Below are 26645 nucleotides of genomic sequence, written 5' to 3' on the forward strand. Positions count from 1 at the left end.
TAAAAAGTGACTGTCCCGCCTTTATTTCTAACGTTTGTTTTGCTTATACACTTTGTTCAAGTTTCCGTTTGCTCCAATGATTACGTTAATGAAATTCACCCGTAAATATCATTAATTATAAAGCATCAAAAATAGAAATAACGAGAGATACAATTCAATTGAACAATCAACTGATTAACCCACATTTATTATTGCAGCTATTTAATTTACGACAGCAACATAGACTGTGTGGCTGAAGAGAACCTGGGAAATAATCCGGACCATTTATTAGGTCTAATTATTCAACAGCATATCAGATATTTAAACACGGTCCACATATATTCTTAGGTATTGAGTATGCACTCTTAGCAGCTATGCTCTGATAATTATTTTGTTGAATTAACAATCATCAAGTTACTGAAGTGACGCTTATAATTCAATATAGTTAGGTTTATGAACTGCATTCTGTGGGAACACGGCTTGAGATGAATAGGCCGCTATGCAACAAGGAACGATAGCTAAGCCCCGAATTTGGAGCAGCTGGGAATTATTGATTTATTCATGGCAAGTTGGCGCCTCTGGTTACGCCAGTTATTATTGACCACCCCTAATTGCACTTGAAAGGTGTTGATGCGCCGCCTTAATGAAATGCTGCGGCCCACGTGGTTTATGTGTAAAAACATTTATGTTAGGAAGGCAGTTAGAGGGCTTTGGGCCAGCAGCATTGATGGAACGGCGACATATTTCCAAGTCAGGGTGGCGCGTGGTTTGGAGGGGAATTTGCAGTCGGTGATGTTCCATTTCATCTACAGCCTTTGCCCTTCAAACGTGGCAGAAGTCACGGGTTTGAATCGTGCTATCGATGGAGGCTTGGTGAGTTGCTGAAGTTCATTTTGTGTGGTACATACTGTTGGCACTACCTGTCGCTGATGGAGGGAGTAAATCTTTAAGGCGGTGGATAGGGTTCCATTGAAGGGTGCAACAATTCCTCGATGTTGCCGAGTTTCCTCCGTGCTGTTGGAGCTGCATTCATCTGGGCAAGTGGACAATATTCCATCACACTCCTGACTTGTGCCTTGCAGATCGTGGACAGCTCTTGGGGGGCGGGGTGATGAGGTGAGTTTCTCACTGCTGAATTCCTAGACTGTGAACTGCTCTTTTAGCCAAATTATTCATATGGATGGCACAGTTCACTTTCTGTCAAATACTAATCCCCAGAATTCTGATATTGGGGGTTTCAGTGATAGTAATGTTATTGATTGTCAAACGGAGGTGATTAGATTCTCTCATGTTGGAGATGGCCATTGCCTAATAATGGTACCGAACGAATGTTTGTTTCAAGTTATCAGGCCAAGTCTAGATGTTGTCCTGTTCTTGCTACCCAAAGTCAGGAGCTGCTTCAGTATCTGTGGTGCAGATATTCATGTTGAACCTTGTGCAATCATCAGCGAACATCCTCACTTCTGACCTTATGATGGAAGGAAGGTCATTGATGAAGCAGCGGAAGATCTTTGGGCCGAGATCACTACCCCGAGGAATTCCTGCAGGAATATCCTGGGACTCAGATGATTGACCTTCTAAAATCACAATGATCTTCTTTTGTACTAAGCATGACTCTCACCAGTTTCCCATTGACTCCAGTTATTTTAGGGCTCCTTGATGCCACACTCGGTCAAATGATGCCTTGATGCCAACAGCATTCACTCTCACCTCACCCCTTGAGTTCAATTCTGGTTCATATTTGGATCAAGAATATAATGGGGTTCAGAACTGAGAAGCGATGATGCAACACAAACTGAGCGTCAGTTAGCAGATGGTTGTTTATTAAGTACATCTTTATGACACTGTTGAAAACTCTTCCCGTCACTTTGTTGATAAGCAAGAGTAAACTGATGGCGGGGTAATTGGCCGTGTTGGATTTTTCCCTTCTTTTTGTGCACACGCTAAAATTGGGCAACGTTCTACTTTGCAGGGTATATGCCAGTGTTCCAAATACACAGGAACAGCTTGGCTAGGGGTACAGCTAATTCCGGAGGACAAGACCTCGGCCCGATTGCTGGAATGTTGTCAGGTCACCAAACCTTTGCAGTTTCGAGCACCTTCAGCAGTTTCCTCATGAAGTGGGGTGAATCGAATTGGCTGAAGACTGGCTCTTCTGATACGGCTGACCTCAAGAGGAGGGCGAGGTCAGCCATCTACTGGGCATTTCTGGCTGAAGATAGTTGCAAATGATTCGGCTTTGTCTTTTGCACTGATGATCTGGGCTCGCCCATTATTGATGATGAGGATATTTATGGATTCTCATCGTCTTGTTAGTTGTTGACTTATCAAAGCCCTTTTATGATTGGATGTGGCAGGACTGTAGCCCTTCAATATGATACGTTGGTTGCGGGATCACTTACCTCTCTCTCTCGCATGCTGTTTCTGCTCTTTGGCAATCAAGTATCTTGTGTTCTCACTTCGACATGTTGACACTTCAATTTTAGGCCTGCCTGATCCTGCTCAAGCCATGCCCTCCTCAACTCTTCATTCAACCAGAGTGGATCCACTGATTTGATGGTAGTGGCGCAGTGGGATATTTGCCGGGCCTCGAGGTTATAGATTGCGGTTGAATAGAATTCCACAGCTTCTGATAGTCCACATTGCCTCATGAATAGCCAGTTTAAAGTTGCAAGATGTGTTGGAAATCAATCCCAAATAGCACAGTGGTAGTTGCCATACAACAGGAATCTCTCTGGTAAGTGTTTCGCAAGATTGAATTTAGATTAGCAGTCACTCTCTGATAAGAAACCTAGGCATGCTAGTTAAGAAGCCTAGTTAACAGAACCACCTATGTCACTTTCAGTTATCAGTCAGCCAACTGGAATTTGCTACCTGAGTAGATGTTATTTACTATAGCAGAAAGCTGATTTAGCATTTGCTTCTTGGTTTGAGCCATCTGCTCTCTCTCGAGAGAGAGAAGTGTACAGAGTGGGATGACAAGACTTGCCTGCGATGAGGAACAAATGCCAATTTGGGAATTTGGTGTAAGTGGGAAATCATTGCCAAGGGTGAAGGAGGTGCCCTTTTTGTACCATTCTGGGGCCTTCAGCAGCTGGTAGGTTTTTTTCTGCCAAAAAAACTATGAAGCATAACTTGCTATTAGTTTAGCTGTACCAATTAGTATCTATTTGATTTGTTAATTAAATAAGATTATTCAGACATGACAGCGATGCTGGCGTGCCGTAATTCAAAAACGTCAGAATCTGTGGAATGATTGCAATCCCAAAAAACTAAATCTGTGGCAAGTGACTTCGCCTCTGTTCTGTTGAGAAATGTTCTGGTTTCTGCGGTACACAGATACCTCAACCAAGAAGATTGGTAACACAATTATGTGGGCCCTTTAATTTCATGGGGTGAAACCACATGCACCAATCGCTCAAAGTCCCTTGACAGGTTCTGTCTCTCGAGCTGCTCATATCTTCAGCGTGATGATTAATTGAGCATATACATCACAATCTCTCTGATGGTGTATAGTAGTTTTAGATACGCTCCTTAAAGGCATTCCAAAACAAGCAGCAGCCAGAGTCCCAGACGTTGTGTCGCATCATAAAGGGGGGATTGCTTCCTAGACATTGTGTTCCACCAGGCACTCTCACCCCTTTAGGTCAGGTAGACAGTTAGAGTCTTTCGATGACCAGGGACAGCGGGTTATGACTGTGAGATAGGCAGGGATCAGGATACCGTGGATACTGATGGGGGGTTCTGAGCCCATGAATTTGCCCAAGAGACCGAGGTGCTTGCAATCTATTTGAATGAGCAGAAAGACTGCAGTTTGTAGCCAAACTGAGGATGGCTCCAGGGTGCAGGATAGCATTCAATGGGAGTGGGGGTGATAAGGGGCAGCGGAGCGGGAGGTGGAAAGAACTGTAGAACTGCCAGAGCACAGTACAGTTAGGTGTAGACGCTGTCATTTGCAGCTGTGGCTTGAAGCTCAGAAGGTTGTGCTTAATCATTGAGGGAGTAACATGTGCTGTCGATGTAGCGGAACTGGTGAATATACTGTACTTAGATTTGCAGCAGGCATTTGATAAAGTGCCAGGTCAGATGTTATTGCGTAAAATAAAAGCTCTCATGGTATAAGGTATCACATATTCACCTGGATAGAAGATTGACTGGCTAACGGGAAGCAGAGAGGAGGCAAAATGGGCCTTTTCAGCTTGTCAAAATGTAACAAGTGTTGTGCCACAGGGGTCAGTGCTGTGACTTTAACTGTATATAATGTATATAAATGACTTCGATGAAGTGATGGTGGGAATGTTGGAAAATTTGCTGATGCTGCAAGGTTAGGTCAGAAATACAGTTGTGAAGAGGACATAAGAAGGCAACAAAATACAAATAGGTTAAGTGAGTGGTAAAAGATCTGGCAAATGTAGTATAATGTGGGAAAATGTGAAATTGTCCATTTTGTCAGGAAGAATAAAAGAGAGGCGCATTATCTAAACGTTGAGAGACTGTCGAACTTTGAGGTGCAGAGTGATCTGGGTACCTTCGTGCATGAATCACAAAAGGCTAGCATGCAGCACATCAACTAATTGGGAAAACTAATAGAATGTTATCTAAAATTGTGAGGAAATTGATCACATAATTGGGGAGGTTACGCTTCAGTTATACAGGACACTAGTGACACCACACCAGGACTGCTGTACACAGTGTTCATCACGTTTTTTGAGGAAGAGTGTAAATGTGTTGGAAGCAGTTCAGATAAGGCTTACCAGGCTAATACATGGAATGGGCTGGTTGTCTAATGAGGATATGTTGGAAAGGCTAGGCTTGTATCTGCTGAAGTTTAGAAGAGTAAGAGGTTACTTGGCTGAAACATAGAAGGTCCTGAGGGGTTTTGACAGGGTGGATGTGGAGAGGGTTTTTCCTCTTGTAGGAGAATCTATAACTCAAGGTAACTGTTACGAAAAAAGGAGTCGCCCATTTCAAACTGAAATAAAGCGATTATTAATTTCTCCAAGAGGGTCATGCGTCTTTGGTACTCTCTTCTGGAAAAGGCGTTAGAAGCAGAGTATTTGAATATTTTAAAGGAAATGGCGGATAGATTCTTGGTAAGCATGGGGGTGTTAGGCAATCTCCGGTAGGCGGGATGCAGTTTTGAGGTTACTATCGGATCAGTCATGGTCTTATTGATTGGCGGAGCAATTTTGAGAGGCCGGATAACCTTCTCCCGCTCCTTGTTCTTATGTTCGTATAAGTGCTCGTTTCCAGGGTGATGGACAGCGCCTCGCGGCTTCAGGCAAAGGTGAAGTGGTGGGGAGGGGGGTGGGGAAAGGGGGAGATCCAGTTACTGTGGTAGAATTAGGAATCAAATACTTCTAAGAGAGCAGTTAGAATCGAAATTAAAATGCAGAAGATCAAAGCCAATCTGACCGACATGATATTAGCATAGATTCTAAAAGAATAGAGAGTTCATCTCCAGGCTCAAGAGTGGTGTATGAATAAGGGGTCTCAATTCATGGGGTAGCGACACAAGCACCCATTAAAGACAGGATTGTTCAACTGGCACAGGCTGTGCTGAAACAGGACTGGGGACAGTGTCATGGTGAACTGTATAACTAGGGATTCTGGTATATCGTCAAATGTCAGGTGGGAGCATGGTCTGTGTTAAGGGAGATTTAGAAATAAGAAGATAAAACTCAAGGCAATGGAACAAACTAAAAACCACCAGAGCGGATCAGGAAGTTGCGAAGAGTTGAACAGTAATCCTGCATCAGGAAGTGAAAAAATAACATTCAGGCAATAGTAGCCAACATCAAATTAAATTATCCTTATCAGAATGCAAAAACACCCACAATACGATAAGTCGATGAGCTATTGTCACAAATAGAGATAAATGACTAACAGCTGTCCTTTAATACAGAAACATGGCTGCATGGTGACCAAGGTTGTGGAATAAATATTCCAGGCTACGCAATATTTCTAAAATGCAGACTGAATTGTCAAGGGGGACTGATAGTAAATGATGACATAAGGACCTTAGTGAGCAAGGGCCTTGGATCAGCATATCATGCAGTGGAATCTAGTTAGGTGAATATTTTGGACAAAGAGAGTCAGTAAACGCTGGTGGGAGTAACTTATACATCCAATAGGAGATGCTAACAGTTGCACAGAGCATTCAACAAGAAATTGTTGGAACGTGTCACAAAGGCAATTTAATAAAACTGAGGAACGTTAATCCTCATAAAAATAGGGCATAACAAAGTGAGAAGGGTCGTCAAGAAGATGAGTATTTCTTGGAACAATGTGTTGCGGAAAATGAGACAAAGTTAACTAGTAATCTCATTGTCAAAGATCCGCTGGGAGCTCGTGATCGTAATGCATTTAACTTCCACGTTAAGCATGAGAGCGACATATTCTACCAAAAATTAACATTCAATTTAAACATAACCAATTCTTTAGGAATGAGGAGAGGGCTGAGTAAGTGTGGTTGGGGAAGTAGAATTACAGCTATGGTAGTAAATAAACAGTGGGAACCATTTCAAGGAACAATTCAGATTTTTCGACAAAATTCATTCTATTGAAAAACCAAAAACTCAGCAAGAAAAATCACATCCGAGTATTACTCAGGAAGTTAAGTTAGTATCAGATTAAAAAGAAAAACTTATAATGTTGCCAAGATTAGGAGCAAGGCTGAGGATTGAGATTTTATTACAAAGCATGAAAGTGTCAGCCAAATGTTGTTAAAAAGTGGGTAAAGCATTCAATTTCAGAGCAAACTATACAGGAGCATAAAAACAGATTGGAAAAACTTTCACTAGTTAAAAAAAATGAAAATAGCTGAAGTAAACAATTACAACTGTCAGGGGAAATTGTTAGTGCGAATGATGTAATGGAAGAGACACTGAACAGATAGGTTGTGTGCAGCATCACAATGGAAATCACAAGATGCTCAAAAGAAATATTGGTTAACATAAGTGCTGATAAGTGTGAATATATTAAGGTAATTTATATCAACAGAAAAATTACTGAAGAAAAAAAAAACGGAAGTCCGACAAGTTCCCAGGGTCTGATGGCTTATAACATGGGTCCCTAAAAGTGCCAGATACAGAGACTTTGGATGCCCTGGTATTTAATTTTCATTCACAGGATGTGGGTTTCGCTGGCTGGGCCAGCATTTATTGCCCATTCCTAATTGCCCTTGAGCTGGTGAGCGACCTTCTTGAACCTCTGCATTCCATGTGATGTAGGTGCACCCACAGTGCTGTTAGGGAGGGAGTTCCAGGAATTTCACCCAGGGGCAGTGAAGGAAAGCCGATATATTTCCAAGTCAGGATGGTGAGTGTCCTGGAAGGGAACTTCCAGGTGGTGGCGTTCCCCTATATCTGCAGCCCTTGTCTTTCTAGATGGCAGTGCTTCTGTGCTTGGAAGGTGCTGTCGAATGAGCCTTGTTGAATTCCTGCAGTACATCTAGTAGATGGTGCTCACTGCTGCTACAGTGCTGTAAGGGGTAAATGTTCGCGGATATGATGCCAATCAAGTGGGCGGTTTGTCTGGCATGGTCTCCAGCTTCTTGAGTGCTGTGGGAGCTGCACTCATGCAGGCAAGTGGAGAGTATCCAATTACACTCCTGATTTGTGCTTTGTAGATTGGTGGACAGCCTTTGGGGAGTCAGGAAGTGAGTTTCTCGCCCCAGGATTCCTAGACTGTGGCCTGATCTTGTAGTCTATGTATTTATATGCATGTATTTATATGCCTATTCCAGTTCAATTTCTGGTCAATGTTAACCCCCAGGATGTTGATACCTGGGGGATTCTGCGATGGTAATGCCATTGCACCTCAAGAGGCGGTGGCTAGATTCTTCCTTGTTGCAGATGGACATCCTGTGTCATTGGAGTGGCCCGTTTGTTACTTGCTACTTGTCAGTCCAAGCCAGGTTATTGTCCAGGTCTTGCTGCATTTGGGCACGAACTGCTTCAGCATCAGAGGAGTCGCGAATTGTGTATTAACATTGTGGAATCATCAGCAAACACCCCTACCTCTGACCTTATGATGAAAGGAAGTTCTTTGATGAAGCAGCTGATGATGGTTGGGCCGAGGACAGTACCCTGAGGAACCCAGTATTGTAGATGTACTGGAACAGCTTGGCTAGTGATGTGGCAAGTTTTGGAGTACGAGTCTTCAGTTCTATTGACTGAATATTGTCAGGGACCATCGCCTTTGTGCAACCAGAGCCTTCAGCCTTTCCTTCATATTACGTGGCGTGAATTGAATTGGATGAATACCGGCATCTTTGATTCTGGGGATGTCCAGACGAGGCCGAGATGGGTCATCCACTGGGCACCTCTGGCTGAAGATTGTAGCAAATGCTTCAGCCTTAGCTATTGCACTGATGTGCTGGGCTCCTCCATCATTGAGGATGGGAATGCTTGTGCAGCCTCCTCCTGCAGTGAGTTGTTTAATTGTCCACCACGATTCACGACTGGATGTGACAGGACTGCAGTACTTAGATCTGATCCATTGGTTGTGGGATCGCTTAGCTCTGCCTATCACTTGCTGATTATGCTGTTTGGCACGCAAGTAGTCATGTGTAATAGCTCCACCAGGTTGACACCTCTTTTTTAGGTTCTGGTACTGACATGCACTCCTGAATTCTTCATTGAACCAGGGTTGATCCCCTGGCTTGATGGTAATGATAGAGTGGGTGATCTCGGCTCGTGGACTCATAGACCAGCACAGAAGGAAGCCATTTGGCCCATCGTATCTGGGCCAGTCAGCAAATATCTGACAACACTAATCCCATTTTCCAGCGCTTGGCCCATGGCCCCGGAGACCATGGCAACTCAAGTGAATACTTAAATATTTCTTAAATGTTATGCGATTTTCTGACTCAATCACCACTTCAGGCAGTGAGTTCCAGACTGCCACCACCCCCTGGGTGAAAGACTTTCTCCCCAACTCTCATCTCAGCCTTCTACCTCTTACATTAAATCTATGCCCCCTGGTTTTTGACCCCTCCACTGATGGAAAAAGTGCCTTCCTACCCACCCTATCTATGCACCTCATTCTTATATTCATCTATCAGGTCCCCTCTCAACCTTTGCTGCTCCAAGTAAAACAAACCCAGCCTATGAAATCTTTCCTCAAAGCTCAGACCCTGCAGCCCAGTGGATCCTCTCTAGTGCAATCACATCTTTCCTATAATGTGACCAGAATTGCACGCAGTATTCTAGTTGTGGTCTAACCAGCGTCTTATACAATTCCAGAATAAAGTCCTTGCTCTCGTATTCTATGCTTCGGCTAATAAAATCAGTATCCAATATGCCTTTATTATGCTGGGCCATGAGATTACATATTGCACTCGAGTACAATTCTGCTGCTGCTAATGGGCCACAGCACCACATGGATACCCAGTCTTTACTTGCTAGATCTGTTCGAAATCTACCCCATTTAGGTAGTGCCACAAAACACGATGGGGGGTGTTAGGAGAGAATATAGGGGGACATTAAGAACTTATTGAAAGGGAATGGACTACTTAAAATATCCAAGCAACCAGTGCCTGCAAGTATAGTTAAAGGCCAGGCTGGACAGAAAGGAATCTGAACCTTGCACACCCTCAGAGCCTGTGACCATCAGCAAGGCCATGCTGAACAGTGATGAATGCAAATGTGAGAGATTGGGTTTTGGAGGAGTAAGACCGGAGCCTTTGGTTGAAAATCAACCAAAATTGGGTCTGTTTATAGCAGATAGGGAAAGAACAGATGGTATTAGTTGAGTTGGGAGGGAAGGTCTCCACCGGGCAGATGATGCTTGCACTTTGGTACCTTTGTTACTAGAGAGATATCTGTTTAATGTAAACCAATCTGTGGACGGGATTGGAATCTGGAAACTGCCCTTGTACGTGATCAATAACATATAAATATGGTGAACACTTGTAGTTTAGCAGAGTGCTATCTGAAAACTGCATTGGGATCGTTCTCTCCTTTCAATTGCTCGAATAAAGGATCGTGACCTGTACCTGAGACTCCTGTGGTCCGTTTGTCAAAGTGGCCACAACAGTGTGGTGTAGTCGGCAGGATACTTGGATTGGATCCTCGGGGCAGCTCTGCAAAGTGGGTGAGCATATTTATTTACCACCCGTAGTTAGTGCAGTGAGCCTACCCGAGAACAGTCCGTTCAAGTATCAAAGAATCGGGAGGAGGACACAGGACAGGAGATAGATGGTGCCAGGGTAGGAGGCGGAGCCGCGCAGGCGGGCTAGCGGTGCCAAAGCCGCGCAGGAAGGCCAGACCACTACCAAACAGAGGAGGCAGAGCCGTGCTGGCGGGTTACCGCTTGAAATATAACCATAACCGAAGCCGCGCAGGGAGGACAGACCCCAATGAAATCAATGAAACCACACATACCGCAAATAAGTAAGTTATTAGGGCTGTGCGAATGCACCGTGCAGAGATAGATGGGAATAAGAACAGAGCGCCGTCAGGGAAACAGAACAGTGCTATGGAACTCAAGTGGGGAACCGCGGACTCCATTACGAGGTACATAGCGGAACAGCAGTCCTAGCTAATCACAAAAATGCAGAAGGAGGGGTGGAATCCACAGGGAACCCCCGGAGTACAAAAACAATGTTGTATAGAGCAGAAAAAGGATAAGGGAAAGAAAGGGGTGATGGTTATTATTAACTTGTACCTGCAGTTGGGTAGACGGATTAATACTAAGTTCCAGTCGATTAGAGAGAGAGAGACAAGGTCAGATCCAGGACAGATCAGAGCAGTGGCGGCAGCTTGCAGTGATACTGATCAAGAGGAAGAGAGCTCCAAAGGAGAAACCTATGATGGAGTTGGGACAAAACTGCCCTCATAAGAACCAACTGCACCACTTTGCCCGGTGAATCCCATGGCCCCTATGGCAGTAATTGTTAGGAAAAGTAAAGCCACGAAAGGCTAATAAAGAAACCGAAGGGAGAAAGGGGGCAGAGGAATGGAGAGAGGACGAGGAGATGGAGAGCGTTACGGAGAAAGTTAAGCACGTACAATTCAGCCCATTGGAGAAGCAGGTTTTGCTTAAAGAACTGCTGAGACTTAAAACTCGGCATAACAACCCAGATTTTTGAACCAAACTGGGGGAAATGCAAGGTTTCCATGCAATGTACCCCCTTGATACCCAAATACTGGTGAAGGCGAAGTGCCAGCGGCTATTTGGAGAAGATTGCACATACAGTTTACAAGTGGTGACTGGGCGAAACCTGGGGACAACCCAGATCTGGAGAAGGCGACAGACCTGCACAGGGACTTTGAGGAGGCAGTTAAGGAAGCCTTGGGGGAGGGAGAGACGAATTGGAGGGTATATAATGTCCGGTGGGTATGACGAGATTTTCCTGCAAATGAGGAAGGATAATTGGGACCCGGAAGCTCCGCTACTGAATTTTCTGTAACTTCAAAATTAATTGATCTAAGTTAGAAGAGGGGGTACCCCTAGGGGGTTAATAATCATTGACGGGCAGTAGCAGGGGAAATGCGAGCTTTCGTCAGTTTGATGGACCCTATAGGTGGTGCCTTCGTGATCCCTTTATTTCCCCCATTGCTATTTGAAGTTTCATTTAGAATATGAGAGTTTTAAGTCAAGTTAAGGTTACAGGAATATAAATACATACTTCTAAATGTATGTTTGTTTGTGTGCAAGGAAGCATTTGTATAGAACCATAGAACCATATGAATGTTACAGCACACAGGAGGCCATTCGGCCCATCTGGTCCATGCCAGCCCGAGGACACCCAGGTGCCCTTTCTAATCCCACCTTCCTGCACCCAGCCCATAGCCCTGCAGCTTACAACACTTTAGCTGCGGATCCAGGTACTTTGTAAAAGAGTTTAAAGTTTCTGCCTCTACCACCAACTTGGGTAGCGAATTCCAGACATCCACTAGCCTCTGCGTAAAAAAGTTCTTCCCCACGTCCCCCCCACACCTTCAGCCACTTATCTTGAATCTATGCTCCCTCGATCTAGAATTCTCCATCAAAGGAAACAATTTTATCCTGTCCACTCTATCTATTCCCCTCATAATTTTATACACCTCAATCAAGTCACCTCTCAGCCTTCTTTGTTCTAGGGAAAATAACCCCAACCTATCTAATCTCTCCTCGTAGCTACACTTTTCTGACCCCGGCAACATTCTTGTAAACCTCCTCTGCACTGTCTCTAGACCTATTACGTCCTTCCTGTAATGTGGTGACCAGAACTGCACACAATACTCCAGTTGTGGTCTCACTAGTGTTTTATACAATTCCAACATTATATCCTTACTTTTGATTTATATACCTCCGCCAATGAAGGAGAGCATACCATATGCCTTCTTTACAACCTTGTCTACTTGAACTGCTGCCTTCAGGGACCTGTGTATTTGTACGCCAAGATCTCTCACTTCATCTACCCCTCTTAGTATATTCACATTTATTCTCTGATCCCTGAAACTGTTTGATCTCCCTAAATGTATGACCTTACACTCCTCTATGTTAAAATCCATCTGCCACTTAATCGCCCACTCCACCAACCCATCCAAATCGTTTTGGAGATTATGGCTATCCTCTACGCTATCCACTACTCGGCCAATCTTTGTGTCATCTGCAAATTTCCAAATTGTGCCCCCCACGTTCACGTCCAAATCGTTAATATATAACACAAACAGGAATAGTCCCAACACCAAGCCCTGTGAAACACCACTTGAGACAAATTTCCATTCGCAAGGTCATTCATCGACCATTACCCTTTGTTTCCTGTTACAAAGCCAACCTTTTATCCAGTTTTCCACATTACCCTGAATCCCATGGGCTTTTACTCTCCTGACCAATCTGCCATGTCAAATGCCTTGCTAAAATCCATGTACACAACATCCACAGCACTACCTTCATCAACCCTTCTTGTCACTTTCTCAAAGAATTCAATCAAATTTGTGAAGCAAGACCTTCCTTTGACAAATCCATGCTGACCATCCCTGAGTAGCCCATGCCTTCCCACATGACGGTTAATCCTATCTCTCAGGATTGATGCTACTAATTTGCTCAACACCGATGTAAGACTAACTGGCCTATAATTGTTTGGCATTTCCTTTGATCCCCTTTTAAACAATGGAACTACGTTTGCATTTCTCCAGTCCTCCTGAACCTCCCCTGAATCTAATGAAGATTGGAAAATCATCCTCAGAGCATCTGCTATCTTCTCCCTGACTTCCTTCAGCAGCCTCAGAAACAATCCATCTGGCCCTGGCGACTTATAAACTTTCAAGGATTTCAACCCTTCGAGTACTTCCTCTCTCTTTATGACTATCCCGTCCAATATCTCGCAGTGTTCCTCCTGGACTACTATATCTACGTCCTCCCTTTTCTTTGTAAACACGGAGACGAAATATTCAATCAAAACCCTTCCCACAGCCTCTGCATCTGCACAGAAGTTTCCATCTTCATCTCTGATAGGTCCCACTTTTTCCTTAACTAATAATGTATTGGTAAAACATCTTTGGGTTATCTTTAACTTTACTTGCTAATCTTTTTTCATGCCCTATCTTTGATTTCCTTATTTCCTTTTTTACTTCGTCCCTGCATTTCCTATATTCGTGTACGCTATCTGCAGTGCCTATTGTACGCTTTCTTTTTATGTTTGATCTTCCCCTGTATTCCTCTAGACAACCAGGGAGGTTTAGATTGAGCAGTACCACTCTTATTTTTGGCGGGGACATGTCTACTTTGTACAATTAGGATCTCGCTTTTTAGTGCTTCCCACTGGTTTGCCACTGTTTTATCCTCCAGCATTGCTGTCCAGTCCACCTCAGACAAGTCCCTTCTCATTTCTGCAAAATTTGCCTTCCACCAGTTCAAGCCTTTTACTCCTGTCTTATCTCTGTCCTTTACCATGGTAATGCTAAATCTAACTGAATTGTGATCACTGTCCCCAATACTGTTGCCAACTGTCACATCACCAACTTGCCTGTCTTCGTTCCCCAAGAGAAGTTCTAGAATTGCATCTCCTCTCGTTGGGTTTGTCACTGATTGGTTGAAAAAACTTTCCTGGACACACTGCCTGAATATTTCTCCCTCAGTGCCCCATATGTTGTTTGAATCTCAGTTGATATTAGGATAGGTGAAGTCTCCTACTATAATTGCCCTCTTGTTCTTACAAGCAGAAATTTGCCTCCATATCTGTGCTTCTCACATATGTGAGCTTTAATGTGTTTTCTTCCGTAAATTGTCATTTTTATGTGTAGCTCAGCACTTTAGGGTTGAAATGTCCATGTTAGATTAAAGGAAAGGTACACTAAAATATTCCAAAGTTTTGAGTATAAGGATTGAGTTGAGTTTCTGGCAAAAAGGATCGCAATTTGAAGGTATCATGAAGCTAGGCAGGGTTTGATGAGCCAATCTTTGTATCTAAAACCCCCTTGCAGACTAGCATCACCAGCTTCCAAGTTGATTGGGATTGATACAGACGAGTTGCATTAACTGATAAGAGTTCGTATTCTAAAATTCTGAAGGAAGAAAAGGTTACCTGAAGTTCAAGGAATTCTAGGAAAACAAAAATGCATAAACACACGGTCTAAGTGGTTCCAATGGATAAAAGGGGTTTTCCTTTGAAGAGATGAATTTAATATGAAAGGAAATCTGCATGCCAACAGCACTGTTATTTGAAGTTGGGACATGGCTTGAGATGTAAAGTGCAGTGTAATTTAACAGGTCACTTCGAATAACGAGGATGCTATCCAAAGGTAAAGAATGTGTCGATAAACATACGGGAATTATAACTTGGATACAAATCAATACGCATAAGAGAGAGGTAGTTTTAATTTTGATAGCGTAAATTACATTTCTTACAAAGTTTAAAATGTTGAGGTTTGGTTCCTGATAATTTCTCAAAAGGGAATTTTCATTTTAAAAGGTTTGACTACAATTGACACTAATTCAAATGCTGTAAGCTTTTGTATCTGTAAGTCTGTTCCCAACATATGAATCTAAGCTCAAGACCTTTACAAAGTTTGGCAGAAATCCAATTTTTGACTGAGTTAATGAATCTGGAATAATTCTAAGAAACGGGTCAGACAAAATTTAGTGAGTTACTTTTAAGACAATAAAATGTTGTTTGAGAAGAAGATAAGGAACATATCAATGACTGATTTCTGTTTTTAAAACTGTTATATTTTATTTATTTTAAAGTCTCTCCAGGCAACATGAACAAGATAAGATGGCAGCAGTTGCATGTGTAAAATGTTATGAGGCAAGTATGAGAAATAGTTAGGGAAAGAGAACACTATATACAAACTGTTTTAAGGGAACTGAATTTGATAATCTGACCATCAACTGAGACATTGGAAACGCACAGGGGGAGAGAAGCAAAGATCTAGAGACAGAGATGATCCTCGGTGACATGGAATAGTTAATACGGGCTAAAGAGCAAGGAAACATTATAAACGATCAAAAAAATAGAGAAACTGACATCAAGAGAATCTTAGGATGATCATGGTCAGGGGAAAAAAACTTAGAGGTAAAACTATGTGGAATCTGTAATTCAGGAATTGAAATGTAAGAAGAAATAATACTTAACAACAATATACAACAAGGATACAAGTAAAGGGAAAGCTGTTAAAAGGCGAAATAGATGTATTAATAATTGTATTAATGTGCCTGCGAACTACAAAAAGTAAGAACACAGGATTAACACTATGATGACAGGCAGTTAAGCGGCTCCCAGAGAGAACAGTCACTGGAAGTGAAGATACTGGGCCATTGAAAGATAGGATAAGAAGGTGCACTGTAGAGTTGTGTAGGCAGTTTAAGGAATTGAGGTCCGACGTGGGACAGCAGCAGGAGACAGTAGATTGGTTGGAGTAGAGGGTGCCTATCCAGATGGATTCAGATCAGGGAACTCATTTCTCAGGAAGAGTTATTAAAGAAATGTATATATTTAAATATAAACAGACATTTCACATTCCCTACCAGCCACAGAGCTCGGGGATGGTGGAAAGGGTGAACTGAACTTTAAAAAAACATCAATCACAAAAGCAATTCAAGAGACAGGGAACAGCCCAATATTCTAATGCGCCTTACGGCTACCACAAGCAGTACTGCCGGGTTCATCCCATTTAAAATAACGACAAGGAGAGCAATGCAGTTACACGAGGGAATTATAGTAGGATTGGGAGATGTAGAACCACTAAATGGAAGGATGCAAGACTATGTGAGGGAAATAAGTAAGCAATTGCATGATTTAAAGAAGGAAGTCAGAGACCGACAGGTGATTAAGGACATTGAAACAGGCAAATCCAAAGAGTAACAATGGACCAAGTGGGGAATAAGGTGATGGTCAAGATGAGCCCAGAGCGAACAGGCATGGACCATATGAGGTAATTATGACAGTTGATGCATGCGCACTTGTAGATATGAGAACGAGACATAAATGGAGGCATTACACACAGTTAAAGATACATGACAATTAACCAAGCGGTAACCCGGAGAACGGGAGCAGATCTTCATGTCTCCACAGACCTACGATCCTGGCCATGGACGTGTCAGTACTGGCAACAAGATCGGGGATCATCACTGCTCATCCCGCACCGCAGGAGGAACTTTGGTACAGCACGGATAGTGCCGAATGCGACACGCAACGGGGAATCATAAATGTAACATTAGGAGAGCAAGTGTTTTTGAATTGTAGTAAGGGTTTGCTTCAGATCGGGCGTGGGATGTACACCCAAAAGAGAAGATTAGTACCACTACCCAGCCACCTCCCACATATACTTCCACAGTCCAAGTAGAGATAATTGAAACCTCTCAAACCGCACCGACTGACCCACCTTGTCCGACTATGCATCCAGGACCAACAAATGGTCTGGTACTGGTTAATCAGAAGTTTTGTATGATAATGTACACCACCTGTAGTCATGAACATATCCGGGATTTCCCCGCCCCCGTGGTGCTTAACCCATATTCGAGGACTATATTCAGCTCTAGTGGGCCCCATGATGACTGAAGCATCTCAGTTCAATGGCGGGACGCTATCAGGCTTGGGAAAGAATCGCATTAATCGTAGCCTGATAAATAATGTCCCTACGATATTCAATGTAGGGACATCAGTGGTTGATTCAGAACCGAGCAACTGTTGACCAGAAGGATGGACCCTGAGCTTTAAGCGGAGGAAATTCCAGAGTGGGGCAGGAATTCATAATACCCAATTAAACACAGACCAGGACATGACACGGTTATTCCGCAGCGTGGCTGCCATACTCGAAAGTCATGCGGGTACTATCAACAATCTTATGGAAATAGAGAAAAATATTTCAGACAAAGCGAGGAGAAATGATGTTTGCAGCACCTATGGATCTTGGGCACTGGAACAAGCCCGAGAAAATTTAAGACAGATTAATGAAAGGGTAGTACCTTTATGGGTAACTAATGAACATTTATGTATTCTTTCATGCCACAAGGAGCATGACTTGGCCAGTTGCCAGCTCAGACTTTTAACACGCATAGAGAGAATGAATGTTGAATATATAGTGGACAGTAATATGCTAATAGGCATTGTATTATTAATACCTGTCATACCTATGTCAACACCCGCAGGACATTATATAAAGTAGAACATATTGGGGTTATATGGAAGGATTATTATATTAGGTATCATGACATTCCACCATATGCAGTAGACATAGAAGGGAATATAGTTAGCACCACATTAGAAGAGTGTAGGATAGAGGCCACCGCAGTAGTATGCACACTCAATATATGAGACAGGTGAAGCTAAGTGGATTTAAAGCAGCAGCAAACTGTACAATGGAAAATATATGGGCTGCAATAGTACTGACCCATGTTGCATACACGGGGAATGGGAGATATTGTATTACCATGTGGCAGCAAAAGTTCCAAAACGGGAACAGCCAGATATGCCCCATCCATAATCATTCAGTGTGCCTACACCCACAGGCGCCAGCAAGGGTAGGGAAGGTGGAACTGGTCGAAATATACAACAGAGGAACGACTACTATTCAGGTCAAGGAAAACCTTAAGGACAACCTGTTAGTATTTGAACCAGTGAAATTCCCTTATTACCCGAGCGCCTAACCACGATTCGGAGACAGGCTCAGCAGATATACCGAACTTACAATGCATTGCAACAACAGGTTAGAGCCTTAAAAGAGGATATCGAGCAAATAGGTTTCTCGACATAGTGGTGGTGGAACTGGGGCTCAAATGTACAGATGCGCCCCTGGATTCGGATTATCTCCCATACCCTAGTTATACTTCAACTGATATTATTTATCTATCTAACACACTTGATTCATCGCATCCGGAAGTCACAAAAAATGTGGCGCTGGGGGAGTTTTAACAGGAGGAGAATGAATTTGGCAAGTCAGAGGTTTAAATTAAAGGACCAGATGGTCTGAGCAGTACTTTTAACGCACCAAAGCTGGATAACTGGCCAGTATCAATGGGTGGCGGTACGTAAAGGGACGGACAGTACCACTGTAGTTGGCTACCTTGGGCTAGGCCAAGGGCCAAAAGGGAGAAGTGTAAGGGCGGAATATAGGGGTACATTAAGAACTTATTGAAAGGGAGTGGACTACTTAAAATATCCAAGCAGCCAGTGCCTGCAAGTATAGTTAAAGGCCAGGCTGGACAGAGAGGAATCTGAAACTTGCACACCCTCAGAGCCTGTGACCATCAGCAAGGCCAGGCCGAACAGAGAGGAATGCAAATTGTTACATTGGGTGTCTTAGGAGTCAGACCGAAGCCTTAGGTTGAAAAACAACCAAGATTGGGTTTGATTATAGCAGATAGGGAAAGAACAGATGGTCCTAGTAGGGATGGGAGGGAAGGTCACCGCTGGGGGTGAAAATATGAACAGATGATGCCAATAAGTTGGTACCTTTGTTACTAGAGAGATGTCTGTTTAATGTAAACCTATTTGTTGACGAGATCGGAATCTGGAAGCTGTTCTTGTACGTGATCAATATAAATAAATATGGTGAACACTTGAAGTTTGCAGAGTTCTATTTCAAGCTGTATTGGGATGGTTCTCTCCTGGCAATTGCTCGAAAAAACGATCGTGACCTGTACCTGAGACTCCTGTGGTCCGTTTGTCAGAGACCACAACAGCGGGTATCATCAATGTGAAAGAGGGGCTTCATCTCCACAACGACTGCGGTGGTCGCTCCTACAGACACCGCATCTGTGGCAGGCAGGTTGGTGAGGATGAAGTCAGTTATATTTTTCCCTCTTGTTGGTTCCCGCATCACCTGTCGCACTCCCAGTCTAGCAGTTATGTATTTTAAGACTCGGCTAGCTCAGTCAAAAGTGGTGCTACTTCCACACTCTTGGTTATAGACATTGAAGCCCACCTCCCAGACTACATTTCGCGCCCTTGCAACCCTCAGTTCTTCGTCCAAGTTGTGCTCAACATGGGGGAAGCACTGATTCATCAGCAGGACACTTCCTTGCCCATGTTTGACCTGATGCCATGAGAACTCATGGGGTGTGGAGTCGATGTTGCAGACTCCGAGACAGCTCCCTCCTGACTGCATACCACTGAGCCACCAGCTCTGCTGGGCCTGTCCTGCGGTGGGACATGACATATCCAGGGATGGTGATGGTGATGTCTAGGATATTGTCTGTAATATATGATTCTGTGAGATTGATTATGTCAGGCTGCTGCTTAACTAGTCTCTGAGACAGCTCTCCCAATTTAGGCTCCAGCCCCAAGATATTAGTAAGGAGGACTTTGCAGGGTCCACACGGCTGAGTTTGCCATTGTTGTTTCCGGTGCTGAGCCGAGATCGATGCTGAGTGGTCCGTTTGGTTTCATTTCTGTTTGGTCTTTGTAGCTGTTTGATACAACTGGGAGGCATGCTCTTTCAGTGCGAAGTTAAAAGTCAGTCATATTTCCGTGGATCTGGAGTCACCTGTGGGACAGCAAACGTTCTTCTCTTGCGGACATTAATAAACCAGATGGGTTTTTGCAACAATCCGGTTCATTAAGGTTTCATTAGACTTCTAATTCCAGGTTTTGCGTTGAATTCAAATCTCACCATCTGCCGTGCCAGGAGTCAAGCTCGGGTCCACAGAGCATTATCCTAAATCTCGGAATTAATGGTGCAGTAACTATACTACTACGCCATTGCCTCCCCTTGAACTATGAGTTTTCATAGCTCCAGAGATCCAGGAACGATTCCAACATATTGGAACATAGCAAATGCAGCAGTGATTTTCAAAAAATGATGTAGTGAGAAAACAGGGGACGACAGGCAAATTAATATAAGGTAATAATACACTGGGGAAGTGCTGAAATCTAGTAACAAGGAAATATAAATAAAGGAGAGCCAATAAGCGTAGCACACTAGGAATTTCAAAAGAACTTATATAACGTGCCGCACAAAAGAATAATATGCACGAAAAGCACAATTGGAGTTTGCTGTAATATTTTACAACGTATAGAAGATTTGTTAATGGCGAAAAGCAGTCAGTAGGCATAAATGGAGCAATTACAATTTGGCAGGTTGTGCCTCGTGGATTGCTGCAAGGATCATTGCTGATGTCTCAGCTTTTTACAACCTGTTTTAATAATGTGGGCAGTGACAGTGAATAATGCATCTACGTTTGCTTACCATACAAACCCAGGTGGAAATATAAGCTATGAGGAGGTCACGGGGAGACTGTAAAGAGATTTAAACAGGGTAAGTGAGTGCACAACAAGATAGCAGATGGAGAATAACGTGCTGAATGCGAGGGTTGTAAGGTATTAAAGCAGAGTTTTTTTTTACGGCGTGAACCCTGTACATTTTGAGGTGCAGAAATAATTGGTTGTGCTCCCACAAGGAACACAGGAAGTTCTAGTTTAGCTGTATCAAGCAATTAGGAAGACAAATGGCACGTTTATCTTGCTTGCAAAGGATTGAAATACATGAAAAAAGAAGTCTTGCTACAACTGCACCGCGTGTTCTTGACACCATACCTGGAATACTGTGTGAATTTTTCGTCTCCATATTTACGGAAGGATATCCCAGCATTGGAGGCAGTACAACAAATGTTAACTAAAATGGGCCCCCGAAATGCCAGGGTTGTCCTCTGAAAATAATTCCAGTAAATTGAGCCTTTGTTCTCTGAGTTTTGAAGAGCATGGGGTGATCTCATTTAAACTTAGGATATACTAAAAGTATAGAGATTGTTTCAGCTGATTGGGGAATCTAAATCGTGTTGGCATAATCACTGGATAAGGAGTGATGGTTTAATATGTAAATGAAGAGAACTTTATCCATTCAAATATTTCTCAATCTTGGGAACTGTCCACATGAGAGTTTCGTTAATTCACCATAGTTGCACATATTTATGGCTAGTATATAAAAATTGTTGGTCTCTCTGGAGATTGAGGGATCTAGGCAATGGGCAGGAAGGTGGAGTTGAATCCAAATATCTGTCATTATCTTACTGAATTGCGGAGCAGGGTCGACGGGAGGTATGGTCAGCCCTTTTTCCTATCTCCTGCGTTCTTGATCGCTGTCGTAGGCAGAACAACAGATTGGGAGCTACTGTTTGTGATATTCTACTGCAACTGTTTAGCTCTTTTGTGTGAGGTTCCTTTGTCCTCTGATTTCAAACCTTAAGCCATTTCCTGTAAACAGGTTCTGTCTCCCTTAGAACAACATTCAAAGGATGTCACACCAAACTATTGCTGCACTGATATCACAGTTCACAACTTCCAATGACACACACCTGACATAAGCGGAATGAATAAAGATGTTAAATAAATTCATGGTATCACAGAATGGTTACTGCATAGAAAGGGGCCCTCCGGCCTCTCATGCCCACACAGGCCCTCTGCATGAACCATTGAGCGAGTACAGCTCCTCTTCCTTTCATCCGAGTGCATGCATGTTTCCCGCAACATAACAATTGGATCATTCTCGTTTGAAAGGGAGAATTATTATTGCATCTATCTCACTCTCAGACAGGATATTACAGACCCTAAGGCCACACTTTGTGAAAACAAACTTCCTCATGGCGCCATTGCTTTGTTAGCCAATTATCTTCATTAAGTGCCCTCAGTTTCTCGATCCCGTCAACAATCGAGCTGCTCCTCCTAGTCTACCCTATCTCGAACACTCACGATTCTGTAAACCTCCATAAAATTGCCGCAAAACCTTCTCTTCACGAACAATACCACCACTTTCTGAAGTCTCCCTACGTAAATGACATTTCTTTATGACTGGCTACATTCTCAAAATGTTTTCTGAATCCTCTCCAATGCCTTTACATTTTTCATTAATTGTGGTGCCCATTACTGGATGCAGTACTTTAGCTGAGGCCAAACCAAAGTTTTACACAGGATACACTAAGTTTCGTGTTGTTGTACACTATGTCCCTATTGATGATGTTCAGGATCCTGTATGCTTTATTAAACACACTCTCAACCTGTCCTATCTACGTCAAAGATTAGAGCACATGTGTTCCAAGGATCTTCTGCTTCTTAATTTGTATGGCCTTTCCTAGTTCTTCCAACCAAAATTCGTCATTCCAAAATTCTCTGCAATATCGCATCTGCCACTTGTCTGGGAATTGCACGAACCTGTGTAAGCCCTTTGAAGTTTAATACAAATCACCTCATAATTTAGAATGCTTCCAGGTTTTGTGTCATCCGCAAAGTTTGGAACTGTGCTCTATTAGCCAATTTTTAGGCGATTAAAATACATTGGAGAGAGTGGGGGCACTAACGCAGACTGCTGTCTTTTTCCTTTCACACAGCCAATTTCGTATTCATGTTGTTATTGTTAATTTTACTCCATCAGCTCTAACTTTGCTCACTTGTCTGCTGTGTGGCACTTTATCAAAAGCATTTTGGAGGGTCATGTCCACCACATAAATCATATTATCCTCATCTACCCTCTCTGCTACCTCACAAAAAACTCAAATAAGTTAATTAAACAAATCCATACTGGCTCTGCTTAATAAAACACATTTGTCCAAATGACTGTTAAATTTCTCCTGAATCGAAGTATCTAAAATCCTCCCGTCATTTAACTTAAATTGACTGGCCTGTTATTGCTAGGTTTGTCCATATTCCAAACAAGGTAATGCTTTTTACAATTCTCAAGTAATCTGGCACGAAGGGGGGTTGAAAATTTATGACAAGTACCTCCGCAACTTCCACCTTTGTTTCTCTCAATGTTCTTAGACACATCGCATCAGGTGCTGTTAACTTATAATTCTTAAATAAGCTTATCTATTGCCTGTTCATTTTCAATTTTAAACAATCAAGTGTTCCTTCCCTCCTCTTCTTACTCTGTAAAAACAAATGGAAAGAACTCAGACACTCCTTCAAACACGCTGATGTATGACGTAGATGATGATGTAACACTGACATTAGTCAGTCACGTGTTAGGCTTTCTCAAGAAAGATTGGAAAAATATCTAGGAGATTCGTATCTAATTTGTAACCTGTTTAGAAGCGGTACCAATGATCAAATATTAAGCAGACACCAGAGTGTGTCCACAGTATGTCTAAGAACCAAGTCCCACACGAAGAATTCAAGACAGCAGGACCCGATCTCGGAACAGAGGCTTGCTTGGAGCTACTCCTGGTTTTCTAACTTTGACCGAACGTCTGATGTTATGCCGGTCGGGCCAGAGCATGTTGCAATGAAATTCCCTGCATGCAGTGGTTTCACTGTTTTAGAGGAATTGTGCTTGAGAGCTATATTGGTGCAAGCACAGCCCAGTTGACAATTATTCGGCTCACATGTCAATGAATTTGCATTTCAATACGTGCTGAGAAAACACCGGTAAGTTAGTACCCTATGGAGTAAATAAAGTTCCAGAAAACAATTAAAGGTGTAAAGTCAAGTCTAAAATCTGAAGGCGATGCAATTCCAGCCTTGGTACAGAAAGATGTTGTTGATATATTTCATCCTCAGAATACATTAGCCTGTTTCTTTTCACTCACGTGCTTCTTAACGGTCAGATTACCTGAAATACTACCAAAGAAACTTCCAAAGCTTAATACCTGAGCTAGTTTAAAGCACACGTTTCAAATGGAAAGGTTAACACGACAACAAAATACCAATGAAATGCAATTTGGGAGAACGTCTTAAGCTATTATTCTCCAACTGACTTTTGATGTATGGCATTTAGAAAGAAAAATAAACCAAATCAAATTAAGCGGAAGAGGAACAGAAGGGATCATGTGTCCTGTGTTGCCAGAACTGTATTTGTGATCTACCGTTCTTGATGCACTTGTGTCAAGAAGCTTCATTTGATATAACAGCGTTAGGAGCCATCTAATGACCAATTACCGCAATTGCAATAATATTGGAGCATAGGAACGGGAAAAAGCTATTCAGATTGCATAGCCCTTTTTCTCCATTCAATACATGTTCTGTATTTCACCTGCATTTACCTGCTTTAGATGTCTATACCCTGATAATGTAAGCAAATAATTATCTAGACACATTTTTCCAATTTATTGCTGAATGGCCTAACTCCATATGTATGACGGTGCCGCCGTGTTGCGGCTTCACCTAGGCGGACAAATAGTTTCAGCATACCTATTCCATCAAATACTTTATCATTTAATCACTTCGATTAGACCACTATCCATCTTTCTGAAATTGGCGAAATACAGCCAAAGCATTTTCAACTTTCTCTCGTAATTTATGTCTCGAAGCTCTGGTGACTATTTTTTGCCAAACCTGTATGGTATACTTCCCACGCCAATAGAGATGCTCTGACCATAAATCAACGCACAAGTCCATGTGGGTCTGAGCAAAGCTCTATACAATTAAAGCAATTTCCTCTCGTTTGTATTTCAAACAAACTGAACTAAAGACAAACGTCCATTTTTGCTGATTGATCGCCGATTGGGACTGCCCCTATCTTTTATTGATTTGTGTTCATGATCACCTCCATTACTTTCCCCTTCTATGGTTCCTAGTATGTCAGTTTTAAGAAATGTTCGATTCAGTCCACAATGGATACTATCACGCTTCCTGATATATAACTACAGCTGCCACAGTTTGGCCCAATTTCTCAATACGTCTCAACCGCCTTTTCACCTCGTGGTTCAATATGCATAACTTGCTGAGCCTCCTCCTGAGCACAAGAAGTGACCCATTAAATTATGCTGCTGCAACACAATTTGTTTATTATTCGCCTGGCCACATGGTGGCGCTCCAGAGCTTTTCATCGACCACGCGGTGTCCTTGTCCTGCCGCGTGTGTGCCTTTGTCTTTCATTCATAAAACGTCATCTTACCCCTGGGTTTTCCACGTTGTTCTATATTTGGGTGACTTCGGTCTTCACATCAGTCCTGCCTCTTCTGTGGTTATCATTGCCCAATCTCTTCGGGTGCATTTTTTTCTCTTCATTCTAAATGCATAGCACGAAAATAATTACTCACTATGCTCATCAAATTTACATAAAATTGAATTTATATCACGTATTGTCATTGTCTGCCGCAAACCCAGGACGCTCACTATGTTCCCACATTCCTTTGAGGCATATAGCCGAACCTGATGACAGACAAAAACAATGGACTATATCTCTATTCCCTGGAGGGCGCCAAGGATCGTTCGATGAAGACCAATTTAAGGACTGACATAAAATAACATCACTCCGCTGACCAAGGACGCACACCCCAGTCCATGAAAAATGCAGCAACAAAATAGATGAAAAGCTTCCTCACCTTCGAACTCACGCATCCAATTTTTATTTCTCAACGGACTGTGGAAAAAGCTGCTGCAGCGCAGTCGGTGAAGCAAGGGCGCGCACGCAGTCCGTGTAAGTTAATGTTGCCTGTGCGTGTATCCGTTTCCTGATTGTTACCATTGTGTATACAGACAGGTTACCATGGTGATATTTCTGCAGCCTCAGCTCTCTACCGCGTTACTCTGTGTCTTTGAAAATGAACACACAAATCAAAGCCAATCAAAGGCAATGTGACCCTTCGCAGGTCATCACTTCCGCTCTCAAGTCAACCAGACCTTCTCCCTGGCTGCCTGATAATTACCTTCAGCATCTTTCTGCCTTGAGGATATATTACTGCAGGTTAAATATTATTATGTCCCTGATTTGTCTGTAAAACCTGGACATCAAACTTCACCTGGTCAATCTTGCAAGATGGAACTTCCACCATTGATTCCGCCCATATCAAGTTCATTTGAACTAATGAACCAAAAATTAGTCCGAATTTTTTTTCCAAAGGGCAAATGTCATCGCCGGATTTTCCTTGCTGCTATAAGTAACGATGATGCTGTTGAGCCAAAAATCTCCCCCAAGATATTCCCATAGGCATCGCAATGTATTCATGCATTAATTGAGGCTCAAGGCTTAAAGTACTTGAACATTATCTGCGCACCAACACAGTGGAGACAATTCTCCTTGATTCCAATGATCTATTGTTCATGATGACGACAGATGAATTAGATCTGCGTCCCGATGAGATTCCCCCGCTCATGCCTTGGAAAAAGGCTATGGCCAATTTCCTCTGATCACCTATTGGTTTCATTTAACATATTAGAGGGCAGGACGTCATTCAAGTGTTTTAAGCCTTTCTTTGCCATGATTGTGAATTTGTGATCCATAATAGATTCATTCATCTAAAACTAAATTGGTGGTTTCGACTTCACATGAATGTCACAAAACATCAGTGTGCAATTGTTC

The 26645-nt window shown here is 42.7% G+C and overlaps 1 protein-coding gene and 1 long non-coding RNA gene across 2 annotated transcripts in view; one reads left to right on the forward strand and one right to left on the reverse strand.

The window, feature by feature from the left end:
• The window catches only part of LOC144697566 (uncharacterized), a 52646-nt gene extending 26776 nt beyond the window's left edge, over positions 1-25870 (reverse strand). Inside the window, exons 1-2 of the long non-coding RNA XR_013580389.1 lie at positions 25669-25870; positions 25239-25352 (exon numbers count right to left, since the gene is read on the reverse strand). This is a non-coding gene — a long non-coding RNA (uncharacterized LOC144697566). The remainder of the gene's footprint in view (positions 1-25238; positions 25353-25668) is intronic.
• LOC144698497 (uncharacterized) overlaps positions 1-26645 on the forward strand; it is a 757701-nt gene that overhangs the window by 652180 nt on the left and 78876 nt on the right. The window lies entirely within an intron of this gene.

This window comes from Cetorhinus maximus, chromosome 23 (genome assembly GCF_964194155.1).
Source record: "Cetorhinus maximus chromosome 23, sCetMax3.hap1.1, whole genome shotgun sequence".
Lineage (NCBI taxonomy): Eukaryota > Metazoa > Chordata > Chondrichthyes > Lamniformes > Cetorhinidae > Cetorhinus > Cetorhinus maximus.